The sequence below is a fragment of the Ostrinia furnacalis genome, unplaced genomic scaffold, assembly GCF_004193835.3.
Source record: "Ostrinia furnacalis isolate ACB-3 unplaced genomic scaffold, ASM419383v2 OfSCF0738, whole genome shotgun sequence".
In the NCBI taxonomy this organism is placed as follows: Eukaryota; Metazoa; Arthropoda; class Insecta; order Lepidoptera; family Crambidae; genus Ostrinia; species Ostrinia furnacalis.
This window is the reverse complement of record NW_021130977.1, coordinates 37,143-50,957: the sequence shown is the minus strand read 5'-3', so window position 1 is coordinate 50,957 and position 13,815 is coordinate 37,143. Positions and strand designations below refer to the sequence as shown.

At 34.8% G+C, this 13,815-nt stretch overlaps 1 protein-coding gene across 1 annotated transcript in view; it reads right to left on the bottom strand.

Annotated features, from left to right (window-relative positions):
- The window catches only part of LOC114349939 (uncharacterized), a 40,294-nt gene extending 38,495 nt beyond the window's left edge, over positions 1-1,799 (bottom strand). The window contains exon 1 of the mRNA XM_028300537.1: positions 1,711-1,799. The gene's annotated coding sequence lies outside the window, so the exon portion shown is untranslated. The remainder of the gene's footprint in view (positions 1-1,710) is intronic.
- Between the last annotated feature and the right edge of the window lie 12,016 nt (positions 1,800-13,815).

Genomic DNA, 13,815 nt, shown 5'->3' with positions numbered 1-13,815 from the left:
ACTAACTACTTAATTAGTAAGCAAGAACAGTTATGGAATAAATGTTGTAATGGAAAGACCATCTACTTTGAATATTTCTTTAGGATTCGCTTAGTAAAAGTCATCATAACGATAAAAAATTGCGAGTCAAGTATGCGTGATTCACAAAAACAAAATTTCTCAAAACCTAAAAAAGCTACACTGGTTAACAAGTGAAAACAATCAGTTTGAGATGGAAATCGATAGATTTAACTTGTAAATTAAACCATTGTAGCGGTAGTACAATGGCTCCTTGTTATTCATTGTGGGTAGCTAACGAGAAGAAAGTGGATGGAAGCCATGTTTATTTTGGCGAAGTGATGTCAAAAGTCATGGCAAACTACTATACATGCCTAATAAATGATATAATCAAAAGAAATCCATAGGCATATTTTAAAACGCAAGAAATCATGATAAGCTATTTAAATGACATTGAAGCCGCATGGTTTTTTTTCAATAATAATATTTTATTTTATTAGTTAGAACAACCAACACTAAGGCTGAGTTGCACCACCTAACTTTAACGGTAACTATAACGATAACCGGTGCTTTTTGTATAGAGTTTGACAGATTTCTGACGTTTGTCAAAGTTAAAGTAAGATGGTGCAACCCAGCCTAAGTTTCTTGCGCTTCTTCTCAGCTCTGGCCCATTTATTGTCCTGAAGCAGTGGTTGGGTTAATACTAGGACGAGTAAAAGTGCTTTTTAAAAGCCTATTTGCATAAATAAATGAGTTTTTTAACAACACAGACACAAATACAAGCAAATAATTTAAATGCTAGAATAATTATCATAAATCTAGTTGCAAGGAAAAGATTGTAAGTTCAATGCTTACCTAGGGCAGTCGGTTTTCCAGTAAAAATTAAGTAAAGCGATACTTATTTTAATTTGTATTGAAATATGAACACGATATAATTACAAAATGATATGAACTCTTGAAAAATACTAAAATACTATTGCACAGACTGTTTTCATACGTAACTATAAAATAAAAACGTGAAGTAGGACACTTTATAAAATTTAACTTTCTCACCCAATAAATGTCAGATCAAAATATTTCGTGATTTTATACATAATTTTTCGAGATCGTGAACTAATAATTTTAATTAATTTACTATTATTTGTTGCTTTCAGCACCAAATCTTGATACAGCAGTAAAATTGGATCACATTTAACTGGATGTTATGTATTGAACGTTTAGTTTTTCAGTGATGAAAGTTAATAAATATTACGTACAAGGTATTGTGATAGTTCTCTTTTAAATTATTGTTTGAAATAAATATTTTGCTGATATTTTTAAAATAATTGAAATCGACTGCGAATTAATATTACGTATGTGTAGAGTCAAAAGAAATTAATGATGACACTACTTCTACCCTTTAATAAATGCGCATTATGTTATGCTTATTTTGTATCGTAAGAGTTATTTGATTTATGAATTTATTTTAATTATTTATTGATTTTTAGTTTATGTAAGTAATTAGTCAAATGCATGACATAAAGATCACTAGATCGTATAATATGGAGATTTGAAAACACCGTTATTTATAAACACTTTTATTTATTATTGAATGTCTTCTTTATGTTTTAATACGATTTTGAACTTTATCTGATAATTCCAAGTGGAATTTGACAAAATAGTTTCTTGATTTAAAATATAACCAAATTAAAAATAGACTGATGAAATACTCACATTTTCTATGGTTTCACACACACAAAACTTTTTTCACACACACTTGCACTTTTTGTTTCAAACGCCAAAACAACGACTGAACAGTTTCGTCGGTGATGTCGCTATGGTAGACTGTTGAGCATCGGCGTACTGTACACACTCACCTTACATTGTAAACTGAACCGTAACCCTAGCTAAAAAGGTTGACTTTCATAAATGCTTGGTCATGTAAGACTCGGTAAAAGTAAAGTTTTCTTTTGATATATTTTGATTGCAGACGAAGGTCCGATACGGATTAAAGGGCTATTGTCGTTTGAAGCAATTAATTTCGCTCGTGCTATAAAAAAGATTTTTCTTTCACTGATTGTTTGTAGACTCGATACATTAACGATGTTGAATGATAATAGCCACCACTTATTACACCCTGAGATGACATCTTGGAAATTGGGAAGAAACCAGTAAATGTAGAGCTAAAAATAAGGCAGATACTACACTAAAATATGTCAATGTATAGTAAAATTGAAAATCTGTGATTGAATAAACGGTTTTGGTAGTTTTGTTCCCTACTTCATACAAATCTCCTCATTCAATTGTTTTTTACGCATACTTAGAGTAGGCGCACACCGCTGATTTTTCGTCGGCCGCTAGTTTAGTCGGGCAGTTGATCAGTATGGGCATGTATGGGAGTGCGCACACTACGCCGATTCGATTTGGCCGATTCTTCATACAATTTAAAATCGGCCAACTAAAAATCAACGGTGTGCGCCTACTCTTAACAAGGCAGGTATATGACCGCGATCGCACCTGGTGGAGATGCAGTCTATGATGTTCATATCTGTCCTGTAAGTGCCTATTCACTCTTACCTTGAAAATCTAACTGTCTAAACTAGGACAGCCCTCATAAATAATATTTACTATAAAATTGAACATAGGAATCTAATAAGATTTTTAGACCGAAAGGAGTGTTCCTCAAGAGAAATTCTTTAGTAACGAGGTATAGTGTTAGATTTAGAGATAGTCTGAGGCCAGACTAGGTGCAGGACGACCGATCTGTAGGATTAACGAATTATGTGTGTAACGGAATAGTGGGATGACGGATGAAAGATAGTTTATGATTTGAAGGTTGAATGATGAGGAATGATTGGTCCATGGAGGAAACGTTAGGGATGAATGAGGAACGAGGATTGAGAGTGAGAATAGTAGTTATTAACAACATAATCAGGTCATTTATTCTCCAATGCTAACTCTTGCTAATTTCCAGAGGCAAATGGAAGATTTGATCAATCTATCTGGTAGGGCCCAAAAAATAAGGAGACATATAAAGTGCCCCATAAGGGCTACCTCTTCTTTTTTATATTTTACGTTCATAAGTGCCACTTGTGGTCTAAACTGAATAAATGATTTTGATTTTTTTTTATGAGGAGTATGCGCCAGAGGGATTAGAAGAGGTATCTGCTATTCGTACCAAATTCATAACTGCCCCTTTTAAGAGACAAATAATAGCTTGAATTAAGTATGCGCTGATGTGGTAAAGCAATAAATAAAATTAAATATTGCCTTTACGACGTCCATGGAAAAAAATGCAAAGCCTTTTTTCTGACATAATCACAAGCTTTTTAATACCATCAAGATTTTGGTACTAATTGTTCAGATATCCACGACTTAGCGTATCTAAATGCAAAACCTGTCCTTTCTCGATTCAATTTGTTCAAATGCCAACTTACTTAACCTCTGAGAACGCCCACTGTTTAATTGTACTAATTGCCCAGTAATTATTTAGTTACATATCGTGTGATTTATTAAATTTGCAAAAATAATGTGGGAACCAAACTACATTGTTTAGGGTATTATAAAATAGTTATGGGTAGAAGACTGACTCTAGGGCGTTATTAATTGTGCTACAAATTAAAATACGCCTGTAAGTATCGTTCTATAAAGTTAATTGATTGATAGGTATTTACTTTTAGTTTACATTATAAAAACTGTGGGTGCTTTTTATGGGATAGTGCTTGAGTTTATAAACTATTTTGTACATAAGAATTAAGTCATATTTTTTGTACTTAACTTATTGTAAGTGACAATAATTTGACGTCATCATCATTCATTATTTCGACGTCGACAAACGTCAAAAATCTGTCAACCTCCACACAAAATATTTTTTGTTAACACCGGTTAACGTTATATTTACGGTTAAAGTTAGATGGTGCAGCAACTCAGCCTATATTTGCTCTACCGCAGCTCTACCACATCAAATTGCATTATTAAATTGTATCTAACGTGTTATGAGAAAGTGACACATCTTATGGGAAAATTCCATTGTTCGTCTGTGGATTTTTTGCGAATTTCGTCTTCACTTGATGCGCTATTAATTGTGGTTAAACCATTACTTATAAGGTTATAATTTACTTGTAAGCTGAGATACACGATATTAAAAAGACATTTTGTGTTTTATAGCTATAAAATGATGTATTTTTACATCACAATAAGCGCATAAAGTAGCTACATTGTATTGGTGTAATTAATTGTTGGTGAACCAAATAAATAAATAAAAATACATGTGACTCTAAGTGTCTAGACAGAAAATATGTATGTAATCCAAACATTGTTGTTTGTAACGATGAATTGGATGTTTTCTATGTTGTTTAACCGAATATAATAGGTACTTATTATTTACAGAGTGAACAATTTTGTAATTCATAATAAATAATTTAATCCATTTTTTATTTTATTTTACTTATTTATTTTATTTGTTTAACAATGTTTCAACAGCATTTAATTGTACATAAATTTGCAGGAAGATATAACTTGAACATAAGCCAATAAAAGAAACACATTCTACTACTAAAACATTTTTAAATAAGTTAACGTGGGTAGGTAAGTAAACACTAAAACAATTCAAAACATAAGCACATTACCTAGGTGAACTCGGTATTAAATTCCTAGTCACTAATCAAATAATAATTATGTATTTATAAACTATAAATGTGAAAAGAAATATTATAATTATTTGCCCGCTTTTATTTGTTTTCTGTCTAAACTTGTGATTGGCTCTCCTTTAAATGTTATATTTATTCAACTGTAACTTAAAAGTTTTATAATTAAAAAAATAATTAAAGGGGATGTTTTAATTTCAGATGTTTTCCTTAACATTACATTACATAGTAGTTCAGCTGAAGACTGAAAACTAGTAGATACATGAGGCGTCGGGAGGCGCCTGGATGCGAGCGGCGCAGGACCGGTCTTTGTGGAAATCCTTGGGGGAGGCCTTTGTCCAGCAGTGGACGTCTTTCGGCTGAAACGAACGAACGAACGAACTCGTTCATATAAATCACAGGAAGAGTGTGTAGGAAACCGATAAATCACAGTCTTGAAAAATACGGTCACTTATGTAACAGCTAAGCAAAAAATATTAGTTTAATTCGTTGATTTTGTTCTGTTATTGTGTTCAATACTCAATACTCAATACTTTTATTGCATAACCACATTAGCATTCACATTTATAGGTCTTACAATTTAGGCAGTTATACAATGTTATATTAATGTGTTACATTAATTATTCAGTTATTTATTATAATAACAATGCAGAAATGTTTTATTATGAAAACAAGGAAATCCACATTGATAAATGCGAAAGTTTATTGTATATTTGCGTTTAAATTCATACCAAAATCACTAAATCAATATTGATATACGAGTAAAATATTGTCTGGATCTTAGTACAACCCGTTAACAAACACAAGTTAACAAAACATAAGTTAACTGCGCATCTGGCAGCCGTGACGTCACATCGACGCTCTGGTACGGACCGGGCGAACGCGGGGAGGTGTGCGGGTGAGTGCGAGGGAGAGGTATTCCAGTGAGATGCGCAGTTAACTCGATCGGTTTGTAAGTAAGCTAATGACTAGTGAGTGAAGTCTAAATATAACTCAACGGTGACTGACTGACTGATATAGTGATCTATCAACGCACAGCCCAAACCACTGGACGGATCGGGCTGAAAGGCATGCAGGTAGATGTTATGACGCAGGCATACGCTAAGAAAGGATTTTACGAAACTCCACCCTTAAGGGGGTAAAACGGGATCCACGCGTACGAAGTCGCGGGCGGCCGCTAGTATAGGATAAATTCAGTTTGTTTATTTTACAGTTGACACATCACACTATACTTTTGTTGAAAAATAGCCTGTATTACAACGAAATAAGACCCCCGTGAGTTTAACTTATTGTGCGGTCACCAGTACATCCTACATATACATTGCTTCTAAAGTAAGGAACAATCTAAAGTAACAGTTTGTTTAAAATAACAAATTGCAGAAACAACAAAAGATGAAGTTGGTACTTACCACGACTCGGCAACAGTGAAGAATGCATACCTGCTCGATGGACCGATGACTGTTCCTCACTTGTAAAAGAAAACTGAAACAAATACATTCAAAATTTATTGCCTGCAGTAAAGTTTATTTTGCTCCAAGTTAGGTACTAAAAGAACTTAGGTTCTTATCTATTCAAGTTACTTTCTTTTTAGTTCGTGATCTATGGATACGTGTGTGGAATAGGAAAATCTTAGCTAGCTATGCCATTTAAACGTCCTTGACATACAGCTCGAATTATTTCTGAAATCTGTACCTACACAAACCACAAGTAGGTAGTTCAAAAAGATTTTAGTTCGCGGAAGGATTTTTTATTGGAACAATTTTGAAATACCATCGTTTAATGAAAGAGATGGATAGTTCCCTGCATAATCGTTAATCTAAGAAAGTGGGTTCCTATTATAAATTAAAAATTAGAGAGTCAACATGATAAGGTCTAGATTCTAGACCTTTTCTTAGCTCTAGAAAATAGTAATATCTTGTCGATCATGCTTTACATGTATCGTCGTCAACGTAGAATGCCAATAAGTGGTGTGTCACTGCCACGGACTAGTGTATTACTTGTGTACCTACACGCTGCCTCAGGGTATGTTCACATTAACTAGTATTATGTTATCTGTGACATTAGTAACATGATAGTTGCAATAAGTACTAAAATACAATATTCTGTAGTTGCAGGGTACCTAGGACACGCAACATTTCACTGGTTTTTCCCGCGGCTTTTGTTTGCGAAAAGTATTTGGTCTGCCAAAGGCCAGATAAAAATTAAAATTCATAAAATTCATTAATTTTTGCAAATAGGCTTTAAAAAAGCGCTTTTACACGTCCCAATATTAACCTTTAACTGGTGACAAGCGGTCTCACAGGCCGGGCGGCGTCAGTGAAACATTGTTTCACCCCCTTCCCCGTACTTCCAATGTTTCACCGCTTCAGTAGCTTCAAGTTTAGTTGTGTCTACGCCGTAGATAAGGATATTTCCATCATTCAGCTCCAAATCGGCAAGTTACATCGATGCAAAGTTCAGCAGCGGTCTCTCAGACCGCATGTCACCAGTTACGTGACATTTTTTTCATACAGTTTTTTCGTATTTTTACAGTTTTTACTTGAAAAAAAGAAGCGTTGGATCATTAGTTGGGAATATAGTGCCATAGTTTATGAAACGACTTGAAAATTCGCCAGTTGAAAAATGTCCGGAAAAGGAAGACTCAATTGGGTCGGAAGCCGAATATGTTCCTGAAAACATCGTTCTGGAGCAAAGTGACCATGATTCGGAAGCCGAAGAAAGTGTTTTGAAGATGAAGGACCAATTGACGAGAATCAGTCAGAAAGTGAAAATGACGGTCCACTCTTATGCCAAAAAATAAATGTCCTGACAGCCAATAAAAATTACAAAAGTTTCACCACTGCCAGTTTTCTAAAATTATAGGTTACCTATGTGTGATAGGTTTTTTTAAATTGATTATCATTGGAACTATAATAAAAAATACTTATTTTGTTATAATTTGTTAATTTAAATTTCTTATTTGCGATTATCGATCTCATCTCTAGTTTTTTTATTTTTATTACTACATATAATTTAACAGCAAGTTCTGCATTAAAAATGATATTTAGAGTTTATTATTTTATTTAAATTTAATTCTTCTATATGCTAATAATCTGTTTTTAAAGATTGTGGTATGCTACCTTACCTAGTTTCTATGCTACAGTCTTGATACGGTAGCGGCCTCTCAGACCGCACGTCACCAGTTACGTTACACAAAAACCATGTCACCAGTTAAAGGTTAACCCTACCACTGCTTCGGGACAATAAATGGGCCAGTGCTGAGAAGAAGCAGCGCAAGAAACTCAGTCACTATTAATTGTCAGCCTCCTTTTCAAGGTTTTACAGTCTTTAAAATATACAAATTATAGTCATAAGTATTCATGCGAGCTAGGTAGTTAAACATTCCAAACATTTTTATCTTTTATTATAATCATCAACTTTATAGTAGATCTCGTATAAACAATTTATTTGAGAGAAAAAAGTTATTTTTGATCTCTACATCGATCCTCCTAATTTTTAATCACCTATTTCAAGTTCAAGTTGAACTAAAATAGTTAGTAAATCGCATTGATATAAACTTATTTTAGTTAGTGTATAGAGTCCTCAAAAGTGTAATGTTTTTAATGGTCATTTAACTAAAACCACAAGGCAAAGCTGACTAGGTGCTTCGTTTAAGAGATGACAGTGTCGCTAGTCCCATAAATAAATAAAATAATAAGCAATTTGTTTAAGTTGTGCCATTTAACACTTTCACAGTAAATTACAAACGCAATATTTTTATAGGACGGCAAACCACAAGTTTTGCAAACATGTTCACGACTGTGATAAAGCGCCATCTTGTAACGATTTCAAGAATCAGTAATCTCGTGATAACGTTGCTTTTGTAAGCGTTCTATTACGCGGTGATTGAAAGAAAGTAAGTTAATTCTAAGCTCAACGGCTAGATGTCACTTTATCCAATTTTAAAATTGAAAAGCTTTGTTCAATGTATTTTTCTTTTACTTCAAAATCATTTTTCAGTCATAAAATTCCCTTTTTACTCGATATTTTGTATCTACTGACTAAATTCAGAAGAAAATAGAGTTTCTTCAATATATTTTTTACCTTGTCCTGTTTTAATAAGTCTAAATTAAAAGTCTACTTAGCGCAAATATTATAATATCAGCCCTCTAGACTAAGAGCTACTGAACGCCAGACCTACGTTATTTTATAAAGGCTGAAAGTTTGTCAGCGCATGCTCCCAACATAGCTAAGAACCATGGCCAAACATGAAGTTTGGGTCATGGTGGCTTTGGCAGACAGACGGTACTAAAGGTGTGTAAAATACCAACTTAATTACGTCAAAGTATAAAGGCTGATTTTTCGATATTTCCTTCAAATTGTTATTAGAAATGACGTCATTAATTGACAGACACCTACCATGGTGGCAGCCCTTAGCCAGACGCCTTAAAGTTCATGAAAATGTAGTCCTACTTACGTCATACTATAAAGGCTGATATTTACATAAAATATTTGAACTATCATTTGATGAAGTTTCCTCATCAGCCAGACACTTCTGATGGTTCCTTCGCCTTACCAGACAGCTTTTAGGGTGGCTGAAAGTGCGAACGCGAGGCACTATAAATATTGTTTTTTGTACTTTTTCTTAAGTTACTCAAGTATTTGAGTCTGTAAATCATCATCTCATGTTGATAAGCTGATGATGGAAAGTAAGTACAACTCCTTAAGGCTTAGGAGTTGGAGGACAATTCCTTAACCAGTATATATAAGTATAGTTTCTAAAGCTATTTGGGTGTTTGCATCAGCTAGCATCATCCCATGTTGATGGAAGGTACAACTCCTTAACGCTTAGGAGTTGTAGGATAATTCACGTCATGCTCCCACGGCGGAACTACTTTTGATTTAACTAGTCTAGTGTAAGTTTCTAAAATAAATCTTTGAAATGTCTATAAAATTCTAGTCCTATTTAAAAAAAAATGATGTCACAGGTTTCGCCGTATTTTGTTATTGAAAGTGGTTGCGCTGCAGAGTATCCTACCAGCGTAACCATCACGATATATCTATTACTATGCATAGTATAATCAAATTTATGGTATCAAATAATACTATAACAATTCTATATTGAATTAGGACCCCCAAATCCTCACTAGAATTCATATACGCAGAAAATGTGGTGCCGCAAATTTTATCTTCAAAATAGTTGCTAAACGCCTTGAGTAAAGTTCTTAGCAACATTAGCATTAACATAGGTAATGATAATGTTGCTAAGAACTTTACTCTAGGCAACTTTCAGAGGTAATCACTTTAAAATTAGGGATTACCTAAGCCTTAAGGAGTTGTACTTACCTTCCATCATCAACTCATCAACATGAGATGATGATTTACAGACTCAAATACTTGAGTAACATAACAAAAAGTACAAAAAACAATAATTACAGTGCCTCGCGTTCGCACTTTCAGCCACCCTAAAAGCTGTCTGGTAAGGCGAAGGAACCATCAGAAGTGTCTGGCTGATGAGGAAACTTCATCAAATGATAGTTCAAATATTTTATGTAAATATCAGCCTTTATAGTATGACGTAAGTAGGACTACATTTTCATGAACTTTAAGGCGTCTGGCTAAGGGCTGCCACCATGGTAGGTGTCTGTCAATTAATGACGTCATTTCTAATAACATTTTGAAGGAAATATCAAAAAATCAGCCTTTATACTTTGACGTAATTAAGTTGGTATTTTACACACCTTTAGTACCGTCTGTCTGCCAAAGCCACCATGACCCAAACTTCATGTTTGGCCATGGTTCTTAGCTATGTTGGGAGCATGCGCTGACAAACTTTCAGCCTTTATAAAATAACGTAGGTCTGGCGTTCACTAGCTCTTAGTCTACTCCAAAAATACTCTGCGTGCCAAAGTTAATATTCCATTATTTAGAACAAACAGCGTTCCCTACCTTGAGAAAGCCTACTTTTACACAGTGGATATTAAATACAGCGGGCTTGAGTAAGAATTTAAAAGATTTAAATGAAGTTAATCTAACATAATAAAAGGTTGTATTTTCATAAGTCAATCTTGTCTTGTAAAATCCATGGTAAACTATTACTATCCCCAAATATAACTATAGAAAGTTGTCTGCGAGGTGTAAAAATACCTAAAAAGAGCCGAATGGATTTGCCACACTGAATGCTTTTTGCGGTTTGCGGGATCAGCTCAAAGTGAACGCAGCCCGCATCATGTTAATGAGAACAACATCGTCCGTCTGCGTTCATTTGACCTGACCGCAGACCGCAGAACACATCAGTGAATTACAGTGTGACAATGCTTTAAGATCGACTTAGGCCCAGAACAGACGGTGAAACGCAACTGCAACGAAACTGCAACTGCTAGTTACTTTTGAGTTGCATCTAAGTTTCTGCCATAGCGTCCGTTGAGAGACCACGCACACATGACGCGACCATTTTGAAACTTTCAGTTTCAGTTTCAATAATCAGAATCATCAGAAAGTTGCAGTTTCGTTGCAGTTGCGTTTCACCGTCTGTTCTGGGCCTTAGTGGAGGGATTTCCCGTGCTCCTAGCTAGATAATTTTACGAGTCTTGTAGCATAAATTAGAACAGTCCTTCTGAATCTAACTGCATTATGCTTTTATTAAACTTTAGAGAAGGGGACTTAATTAAATTATTTGTTTTAATATTGTGAATTATTCTTTTTGCTAATGGCGCGAAGCATTTCGGTAATGGATACGTAGAATTAGACCCGAGAATGGAAAGTTGAGTCGTTAAGAGCGATGTTTAATGCAGAACACAGGGATTTCTTTAACAATAGTACTTTCTGGAAGTTTTACAGGGTGCTGCCGTGACTGGCACAAATCTTTTTGTCTAGTACTTATTCCAGTCCAGTTTTAACAACTTGAATCTTATTTTCTAGAAAAAAATATAGTTAAGTAAATAAGTAGTACTTATGTAGGTGTTACAAATATTATTTTTACGTACTATATAAAAAAGGTTTTTTCGATAAGTATAGGTAAATCATAAACACGTTGAACGCCACGTGGCTCGCCGCGGTGAGCCTAGAACAACATATAATTTTTATTGTTTCTATCTAGTATCTAGTGTCACGCCGTTCAATAACTAATTATTTTACGTTATATGCCTATTTTTCTAGGTCCTCCATAAATCGAACATAAAAAAGTTAATGTTTTCATTTCCACCAACAGAAAGTTCTCGAGTGGCGACCACGGGCTGGAAGACGTAGCGTGGGCAGGCCTCCCACTAGGTGGACCGACTATCTGGTAAAGGTCGCGGGAAGAGCCTGGATGCGGGCAGCGCAGGACTGTTCATTATGGAAAACCTTGGCCTTTGTCCAGCAGTGGACGTCATTTGGCTGAAACGACGAACGACGAACGACTACCACCAACCTACTTTACTTTTAATATTATTGTGTATCATTTTGTGAATCGAATGTTACCGTCTGAGGTGATATTACGAGAACCTTTTACGTTTGAGACAGCTAAACGTTAGGGCGTGGCGCGTGGCTCAGAATATCTAGTCTAGAACACAATTTGCCATTTGAAACATTGATTTGATTGGTCTTAGATGACTTTTTCTCTTCTATTTCTCAAAAAAATCTCTTTTGATTTCATTATACCTAGTTGTTGCATTTCACGAAGGCGAGTGAGCTTTACATGTGTGATGGCTCGCTACTGTTCTTTTTTCAATCGTTTTGACAGACATTTACGCCCGTTTTCACAAACGATACTTGCAGCAAATCTAACGGACAGCGTTGAATAGAGAGAGCTCTGTGATGGGTTCGTGTCACCCTGTGCGTCCACGCGCATTGTGAGACAGACCTCATAGTAATGTTTGTGAATACGGGCGTTACACTATTGTTGTGTGCATGTACACTTATACACACAAGAAAAGCTCACTGGCCTTCGTGAGTTGCAAGAACTTATACGTTTATATTAGTTCCATTCCTGGCAGTAAAGGCTGAAGAATTTCCAACTTTTTTCTATAAACCAAACCTAAGTATCTCATTTTCGAGATTTACTCATGTGCTAAAATTAGGTTACTCACAATAGGACGTTTTAAGCGTATTCATGAATATCTAAGCACATTAAAAACAACTCAACTGAAAGGTTTTTCCGACCCAAAGAATTCAGGATGTCCCCAAAGGACGGGCAGATTAGACACAATGGGGTGGTGAATTTTTGCAAAGGCAATTAATTATAAAGACAATGGACACACGTCAAGCCTTGTTTTTATACAGAAGGCTTTTACGGTTCTTCTGTTTTTATTTTCGAAGCCATTTTGCGGGGGACTGCGTGTTTTGATTCATGTTGTTTTGGATATAGCATTTAGCTAAGCTATCTATAGCTAGATAGGTACTAATTTTCCTTAGAGCCTGTTTCAAGACTTGGTGATAAAGTCCTTGATAATTTATATTAGGAAGTTATCTCTCAGATAAAATACAATATATAGCCTAGTTACAGAACGTTTCCTTCCTCATGATATTTCAGATATAACTAAATTGCAATCCAACAAATAAAAGTAAGTTCGGAGACCTGTAAAACCAAAACTTGTATAGTATCTATCAGATAAGTTCGTAATAGACTACCTAGCCTAAGAACTTCCTATATTATGTTATTTGATTATGGATTTGTACAAACATTTGGTGAAACAGGCTTTATCATTTTTTTTTCTATCTTTAAATCTACCTTTTCAAGACACTCTAACTACTTGTAATATTTTCTCAGCTTTAAAATAATTTTGAATTTGGGGATCAAGATCATTCCATCTTCCAAATATTCGTTCTCACCACTCTTTTCCTGAACCTTTTTTCTACAAAAACAAAGGAAAAGTTAAGATAACGTCGCACTCATAGCAAGAGGACTCGTCTCAACTCCGCTCACGTGGAAACCCCATGATAGAGGCTTCAAACAAATAAAATCTTTTTTCTTTTGAATATAAATATTAAAGGGTGAAATGCTATAGCTGTATGAACAAGGGTTTAGTAGGTGGTAGTGGTAATATACAGGGTGTTAGGTAAATGGGTATATACCCATTTACCTAACACCCTGTATATTACCTAAGCTAATGGCTAATGGCATAGGCTAATGTCGGCTCATATACCCATTTACCAAAGACCCTGTATAGTTGCAATTCAGTAATCATCAAAAACAATTTTAGACACATAAATTCTGATGATGCTCAAAATTAGA